The sequence below is a fragment of the Pleurodeles waltl genome, chromosome 4_2 (genome assembly GCF_031143425.1).
Source record: "Pleurodeles waltl isolate 20211129_DDA chromosome 4_2, aPleWal1.hap1.20221129, whole genome shotgun sequence".
Lineage (NCBI taxonomy): Eukaryota > Metazoa > Chordata > Amphibia > Caudata > Salamandridae > Pleurodeles > Pleurodeles waltl.
In genome coordinates, this window is record NC_090443.1 from 4,949,084 (window position 1) to 4,958,069 (window position 8,986).

Consider the following 8,986-nt stretch of genomic DNA (forward strand, 5'->3'; position numbering starts at 1 on the left):
AAGGGCAGGGTGCACTGTATGGATAAGGTAGGACATATAGTAATGTGGTTTATATGTCCTGACAGTGAAATACTGCCAACTTCGTTTTTCACTGTTGCAAGGCCTGTCTCTCTCATAGGATAACATGGGGGCTACCTTTAAATATGATTAAAGTGTAGATTCACCTAGAGAGTAGATGGACATATGGAGTTTGGGATCAATGAACTCACAATTTAAAAATACATCTTTTAGTAAAGTTGATTTTGAGATTGTGCGTTTGAAAATACCACTCTTAGAAATTGAGCATTTTCTTGCTTAAACCATTCTGTGACTCTGCCTTGTTTGTGGATTCTCTGTCTGGGTCAGTTTGACAGTTGGGTTGTTTTCCACCTCGCACTAGACAGTGACACAAAGTGGGCTGGGGTGTAACCTGCATTTCCTGATTAGACATCTCTGCTAGGAGGGAGGGGTGGAGTGGTCACTTTCATCTGAAAGGACTGTGCCTTCCTCTAACAATGCCGGCTCCAACCCCCTGGTGTGTGTCTGAGGCCTTGCCTGGGCAAGGCAGGATTTCACAAGTAGGTGTGAGTCCCCTTTGAAGAAAGGTGACTTCAAAGACTAAAATGAGTATAAGAAGGGCACCCAAATCGTCAGACTTTAGAAACACTTCTGGAACCAAGAGGAACCCCTGCCTGGAGAAGAGCTGATAGCTGAGGAAGAAGTGCTGCCCTGCCTTTGACTGTGCTTTGTGGAGCTTCCCTGCAGTGCTGCTTCTGCCAGAGTAAGAGGGCAAAGACAGGACTTTGTGTGCCTTCCATCTTGTGAAGAAATCTCCAAGGGCTTGAGTTAGAGCTTGCCTCCTGTTGTTTGAAGTCCCAGGGACAGCAAAGACTTCTCTCTGCCAGCACCTGGAGTCTCTGGAGAGACTCCTGCTCTGACAAGTGGTGCCCTATCCAGTTCCTGGGCCCTTGAAAAGAAAGCTGGTGGAAATCCAAGGAAATCGACTTCGGATGACTCTGGACCGACGCCGCTGCTGAATCCGGTGACGCCGCCTGCACCTGACGCCGTAACCTTCGCTGGAACACGACGCTCTTTGCAGGCCCGACGCGCTGCAGCCCCGCTGAAGTCCGCGACTCCGTGGAAGTCGCCGCACCACGTCGTGACCGACGCCGCTCGAAGTGCACAGATTCAACATTTCACACAGACGCCGCAATCCCCGACTTCGCGCATCGGCTTGTTTTCACTCTTCACCAAAGGTACTGTACTTGAGGGTCTACACGACTCCGTGTCCGGTGCCGCTGGTGTCGGCTCGTTGGGAACGACTCCGTCACAACGCCGTGTTAACATCTCATCGAAGCATTTTTGTTTCTAAGCGCTATTTTTGAGTTTAATCTTTAAAAATTCATAACTTGACTTGTGTATGTTGGATTTTTGTCATTTTGGTCTTGTTTTGTTTAGATAAATATTTCCTATTTTTCTAAACCGGTGTTGTGTCACTTTGTAGTGTTTTCATTAGGTTACTGTGTGTGTTGGTACAAATACTTTACACCTAGCACTCTGAGGTTAAGCCTACTGCTCTGTCAAGCTACCAAGGGGGTAAGCAGGGGTTAGCTGAGGGTGATTCTCTTTTACCCTGACTAGAGTGAGGGTCCTTGCTTGAACAGGGGGTAACCTGACTGTCAACCAAAGACCCCATTTCTAACATTGGTGATCAGCGGTTGGGATTTGGACTTGTATTTGTACTTGACATACAGTAAATAAGTGTACACTACTGTTTGAGTTCAGACCACTACGTGACCACATACAACTTGTTTGGTGATCTTTTGCTTTTTCTCTAAAGGACTCCTTTTTGTTCTACTTCCATGATCTTGCTGATCCCTTGACGGATTCTTTTTACTTCATTGGGAACTTATTTTCTGCCTTTGGAACTTTGCACTGGTGACCATCATGTCCCAATCTGGAGATGCAACAGCTGGAGCTGTGTTTGAAATAGAGAAACTGAAGGAAACTGAAGGAGTACTCAGTTGCTCAATTGAAACAGTTCCTTAAAGATCTTGACTGTCCCACTGAGAGCTCCACCAGGGAGGGGGAGCTGCAAAAGGCACAGAGGGCCTGGGAGACAGTCAAGGAGGCTGGAGGGCACACAGAGGAGGAGAATGTGGGTGGGGAAGTGCAGAGGATACACAGTGGTGTAGTGGAGGTACCTGTTACGCCTGGTGGGAGGCTCCACAGGAGAGGTAGCAGGGTGTCATCCAAGGGTCTGACTCCTGAAGAGTTACAGGACAGACATGCAGAGAAGGCTCACTGGTTGAGGTTCAAGGAGTTGAGGATGCAAAGGGAGAAGGAGTTGGAAGAAAGGAGGAGGGACTTAGAGATCAAAAAGAGGATTTGGGCTTATGAGCTCAAAATGAAGGAGATGGAAGTCATAAGGGCTGAGTCCAGCTGGAATGGTGGCAGCAACAATTTTATATCTAGTGCTGCTGAAGAAGTGCACATGCCCAGAGATGTGGTGCCCTACTTGAAGGAGGGAGTTAACACACACCAGGAGGTTCAGGGGTATGAGGTATCTCCAGTGAGGCACAGGGTCCCTGAGGTGGATTGGGGAACTGGCATGGGCAGTCATATTCCTACTGGTGGGAGGGACACTCTACTGACTCTAGGTGAGAGTGACAGGGAGAGGGGTTCCCCCCAGGTAGAAGTCCTGGTTATGGAGTGTGAAGACATCCCAGAAGAGTGTGGGTTGAGTGTCAGGGACAGTCAGGTACTGTCTCACCAGTCTCAGGAGGGTGATGTGGGGTGCTTTTTCAAAGCAGAGTCACTGGATGGTTGGGTGAAGGGTACTTTGGTTAATTCATGTGAGGGGCTGTGTGATGTAATTGCTGGAGAGCATATGTCTAGTCCTTATTTTCCAGAGCTACGCCAACACCAGATGGAGTGTGAGTTCTCTGACCCTAGGGAACTTACACTGGAGGCAGACTTCTGAGTGAGTACCAGAGAGTCTGAAGAGGCATTTGGGGGTGATCCTGAGAGGAGTGGTCTAGGTATTTCCCAGCCAGGTGCGGTAGGGAAGGATTGTAGTGTCCCAGGTAGGTCCCAGTGTAGTGGGATGGGTGAGGGACCCCATGTCCAGTCTCAGAGGAGAGGGAATGGGGATGGGCTGAGGCCCAAGGTGCCCAAGATCCGGTCCCAGGTCCTGGAGGATTCCATGAGGGAACTCCAGGGGGGAAGCCTAGCCTGTACCGTAGGGCCATCTGTTGAGGGAGACCCCACAGTGTCAGCAGAACTTGGGGGGGGCTACTGCTCTGCCAAGCTACCAAGGGGGTAAGCAGGGGTTAGCTGAGGGTGATTCTCTTTTACCCTGACTAGAGTGAGGGTCCTTGCTTGAACAGGGGTTATTCTGACTGTCAACCAAAGACCCCATTTCTAACAGTGGCATAATACATTCTGCAGCCCTTAGAGACCTTCCCTGGCCACATGGCCCTTGGTACCTGGTGTAACCTTTACAAGGGACTTAATTGTGTGCCAGGGCTGTGCCAATTGTGAGAACAAAGGTACAGTTTTAGGGAAAGAACACTGGTGCGGGGGCCTGGTTAGCAGGATCCCAGCACACTTTCAATCAAAGTTGGCATCAACACTAGGCAAACAGTGGGGGGGGGTAACCATGCCAACAGTGTCATTTTCCTACACCATGGAATTTGCTATCTTGCTCATGGGTGGACTCTGTAGATTTTTATGGGTGGCTTGATTGTGCCTCCAGAGTTTTATCTTCCATTGCTTCTGATTGAATTAAAAATAGATTTTCATAGGGTCTCTATGGGTTCGGCTTCTTTTGCACATATGTGGATTCCACAGTGCTTACTTTGAGCCAGTATTTGGCGTGGGGGCCACCGGCACTTGTTTTTGGAGACTGCCACTTATTTTTCTGCATCAGAAATTTGCCGAGAGGGAAAAACAAAGCAGAAAGATGGAGTGTAGGAAAGTGCCCTCTTTCTTGGCCTGGTTACCCCCCTTTTCTGCCTGTTGTCAGAGTGTTTGACTGCCTTCACTGGGATCCTGCAAACCAGGACTCCATTGATTATGCTCTCTCCCTTTAAACTTGATTATTTACACCCTACATTTGGCATGCTGGTGCCCCTGTGCAAGTCCCTAGTACATGGTACCCAGGGCATTGGGTTACCAGGGGATCCCCATGGGCTGCAGCATGTATTATGCCTCCCATGGGGAGCCCATGCAAAGTGTATCTGGAGACCTGCCACTGCAGTCTGTGTGAAAGGGTACATGCAGCCTTTTCACTACAGGTCACTGCACCAGGTCACTGCAAGTCACCCTTATGACAGGCCCTCCTGGCCCAGAGGGTTGAGTGCAAGTACCTGTTTGTGAGGGCACCCCTACACTAGCAGAGGTGCCCCCATGAACTCCAGTCCCATTTTCCTGGACTTTGTGAGTGCGGGATGCCATTTTATGCATGTACTGGAAATAGGTCACTACCTATGTCCAGCTGCATAATGGTAACTTTGAACCTAGGCATGTTTGGTATCAAACATGTCGCAATCATACCCCAATACTGTTGCAAGTATTGGAAGTATGATTCCATGCACTCTGGGGGCTCCTTAGAGGACCCCCAGCATTGTTCCTACCAGCCTTCTGGGGTTTTCAGGGCAGCCCAAGCTGCTGCCACCCCTCAGACAGGTTTCTGTCCTCCTGCTGCTTGAACAGTTCAAGCCCAGGAAGGCAGTACAAAGGTTCCCCTTTGGGAGAGGGAGGTAACACCCTCTCCCTTTGGAAATAGGTGTTATATGGCTTGGGAGGTGTAACCTTCCAACGCAACTGATATGCTTTCGAGAGCACATTTGGTGCCCTCCATGCATAAACCAGTCTACACCAATCGATTCAGGAACCTCCAGTCCCTGCTCTGGCACGGAATTGGACAATGGACAGGGGAGTGACCACTCCCCTGTCCATCACCACCCCAGGAGTGGTGCCCAGAGCTCCTCCAGTGGGTCCCTAGGTTCTGGCATCTTGAATCCAAGGTTGGCAAGGACCTCTGGGAGCATCTGAGTGGCCAGGTCAGGCAGGTGATGTCAGAGCGCCCTCCTAATAGCTGGTCACCTAAACAGGTGACCAATCCCTCTTTCAGGGCTATTTAGGGTCTCTCTCTTAGGTGGTTCCCAGATTCAGATTGCAAGATTCCAGCATGACTCCTCTGCAATCTCTACTTTGACTTCTAGCCACTGGAACTGCGACTGGTCTCTCAATAACAGACAATCTGCATCCACGACGAAGACTCTGCTTGCAACATTGTTTCCACGACTCCTTCCAGCTTCGGCAACATTACCCAGCTGTGCATCTTCTGAGGGCAGCAAGTCTTCAGTCTGCACGAGAAGGAAGAGGAATCTTCCTTGGAGTGAAGGAGTCACTCCCCTGCATCTGCAGGCAGCAACTGCGACAACGGCTGGCTGTGTGGCTCTCCTCTCATCCTGAGCTGTGTGGATCCTGCATCATGGTTGGAGGTCCGGAGTAGCCCCCTTGGTCCTCTCTGCCAGCTGTCTAACTTTGGTGGAGGTAAGTCCTTGCCTTCCCACGCACGACAGTACCCCCATACACTGTGTCTCTTGCAGCTACCAAGGCTTGCTTACATCTCCTTCAAAGGATCTTCAGGCTCTGTGTAGGGCAAGCACTCCTTCCTGTGATGCACAGCCCTCTGCTTGATCCTTCTGTGGCATGGAACCCTTCTTCAGTTGTGCTGGGTGGGCTCCTCTGTGACTCCTGCTTCCTCGTCCATTGGGTCTCCTGTGGGGGCTGCCTCTTCTTCTTTGGACTCTCTGCCTTGCAGAGGGTCCCCCTGGGAATCCCCACTTGGGTTGGGAACTCTTCACCTTCTCCAGGGCTGCATACCTGACCATCATCATCCTACTGTTGATCAACTCCTGCATCCACAGCTGGGTGGGTAGGAGCTCCTACTCCTACTGGACTCTTCTGTGACTTCTGGACCTGGTCCCCTTCTTTCACAGGTCTTCCTCTTCAGGAGTCCACCGCTGGTTTCTTGCAGTCTTGTCTGGGTGTTGCATTTTCTTCATTTTCTTCCTTCTGGGTGGTTTGGAGAAAATCTAGTAATTTGCTCCTTTCTTCCTGGTCACTGGGGGGCACTGTGGTACTTACCTTTGGAGCTTCCTGGTACCCCCAGCTCTCCTCTACACATTCCTTTACATAGGTGAGGGCCCTGTATTCGTATTCCATTTTTTTAGGTCGAGCATTTTCCGATGTGTTGGTATGTATCTGGACTTTTAACAACGCCCGCCTCACGCCCATCACTACCACTCGCTTGTGGGCTTGCCCTTCAAAAATCCTTTGATGACCTTGGTAAATGGTTTACGTTTGTCTCTCCTTGGGGACGTTTTGTTACCGCCTTGGCCATCGCCCCTATTACATGGCTTATTGCACTTTTGCCGATAAGTTTGACTGCAAGCAAACTTCTATTTCCTTTTTTGTGTCTCATCAGGCTGATGCTCATGGCGGCCGTGGCGCTGTGAATCGACTTGCTTATCTGAAACTGTTTTACTTTTAATTTTCAGTTTATGTGGCAAGAAAAGTCGGGTTAGGAGTTAACAACACTAGTAGCTGTGACTCGAGCGAATGTGAGACCGATTGCATTGCAAATGTTTATTTAGTATATGGTTTGGGCTCCCCCTAGGGTCACCATTGTCTATTTGCCTTTGCACTGTTTTCTATCATTTCTATGCCTATTTCTGATTACTAGTGTACATATCTAGTGTGTTACTTATCACCTATTGGAGGGTTGCGTCTCTAGTACTTTATGTTAATTGTGTCACTAAAAGAAAGTACATTTATTTTTCTAACACTGAGGCCCTGATTTTGACTTTTTTGCTGACGCCAGTACCGGAATGTCTCTTTTTGTATGATCTACCCCCTGACGTTTGGACTGATGTTGCTTATTTTTTGTCTTTGAAGTGCACTGGGCCCAGCAGACCAGGCCTCAGGCATGTGTTCTTGTCCCTCAAATGCATGTGCAAATAGCACCCTCAGATCCATGCCCTCATCATATCTTCAATCTGGCCAGTGCCACCATAGCACCTGAGCTTTGCCGAACTATCAACCGATCCTTCAAGACCACCACCGTCCCATCAGACTGGAAGCATGCTGAGATCAACCTGCTGCTTAAGAAACCTACCGCCGACCCACGGGAGCTGAAAAACTACAGACCCATCTCTCTGTTCCCTTTCCCAGCCAAATTAACGGAAAAGGCCATCAACCAGAAACATACCGAATTCCTTGAGACACACCAAATCCCTATACCCATCCCAATGCAGATTCAGAAGCAACCACACCACCGAAACAGCACTCCTAGCAGCCACCGATGACATACGTACCACACTAGACCACAGAGGCATGGCACACTCATCCTCCTCAACCTCTCCCACTCCACCCTCTGCATCAGACTACACAATGCTGGCATCCGAGATAAAGCACTATAATGGATCAGATCATTCCTCACAGGAAGAACATAGAGTGTCAGACTACAGCCATTCATGTCAGAACCCAAAGACACATGCTGGAGAGTGCCCCAAGGATCATTATACAGCCTGACGCTTTTCTTCATCTACATTGCCCTCCTAGCCAAGATCATCAAACAACATGGGCTATACATAGTATTCTACGCCGATGATAAACAGGGGATCCTCTCCTTATCTGATGACCCTGCAAAGGCCAAGAAAATTTTCCACAATGGGATGATCGCAGCCGCCGCCTGGATGAAAGCCAGCTACCTCAAACTCAACTCAGACAAGACAGAGATCCTCGTAATTGGTTCCACCCCTTCAGCCTGGAACGACTCCTGGTGGCCCTCCGCACTGGGAAATGCCCCCAATCCCACAGACCACGCATGCAATCTGTGCATCATCCTGGACTCCTTTCTATCCATGCCCCGCCAAGTCAACGCCGTCTCATCGTTATGCTTCCACACCCTTCGAATCCTTTGAGAGATTTTTCTGGTGGATCCTCTCTGACACGAGGAAGATAGTCACCCACACACTTGTCACTAGCAAACTGGACTACAGCAACACACTCTATGCCGGCAACATCAAGAAACTACATTCCCTACTACAAAGAATCCAGAATGCAGCAGCTAGACTCATCCTGGACATCGCCCAACACAGCCACATCTCCTCCCAACTCAGAGACCTACACTGGCTCCCAGTCAACAAACGCATCACATACAAACTCCTGATCCACACCTACAAAGCACTACACAACATAGGACTGGCATACCTCAACCACCGCCTCTCCTTCTACGTGCCCAACAGACATCTCCGTTCTTCCTAGCTTGCCCTCACAGCCATTCCCAAGATCTGGAAAAGCACAGCAGGAGTAAGATCCTTCTCCTGCCTCACAACCCAGACATGGAACACGCTACCTATCAAACTCAGGCAGACCGCATCACTGAAACAGTTCAGGAAAGACCTCAAAACCTGGCTCTTTGATTGATCAACACATCCACAAACAGTGTCTTGAGACCCTACAAGTGATTAGCCATGCTTTAGATTGTTTGATTGATTGAGCTGCTCATTATACTGAATGCACCTCAGGGGAATGCCCATTGCTCTAACCTAGGGAAGAAAGATTCTGACATCTTGGATTTGGGCAGAGGGATGAACAGTTGGATTATATAGTGCTAATTCTCCACAAAAAGATGCAGCAGTGGTAGGTTTGCCTGTGGGAATTTCAACATCAATGGTTAGGGAGTCATCCTCGCCCACCCAAAATAGGAGCTTGTTTCAGGAAAACTAATGACTTGCACACCTTCAGAGCTTTCTTAGAGGGTGTGGGATAATTTTTTTCCCTGTCTGATGGACAGAAAAAAAGTTATTTTACGTCTACTCTAAATAGATATAATCTATTTCTTTAAAAACCCACCGCTTTTTCGCCTGTTGACAGGGCCAGGGGAAGCTTCATCAATGGAAACCTTAAGTCTGCCAGTCTATAAATGCGG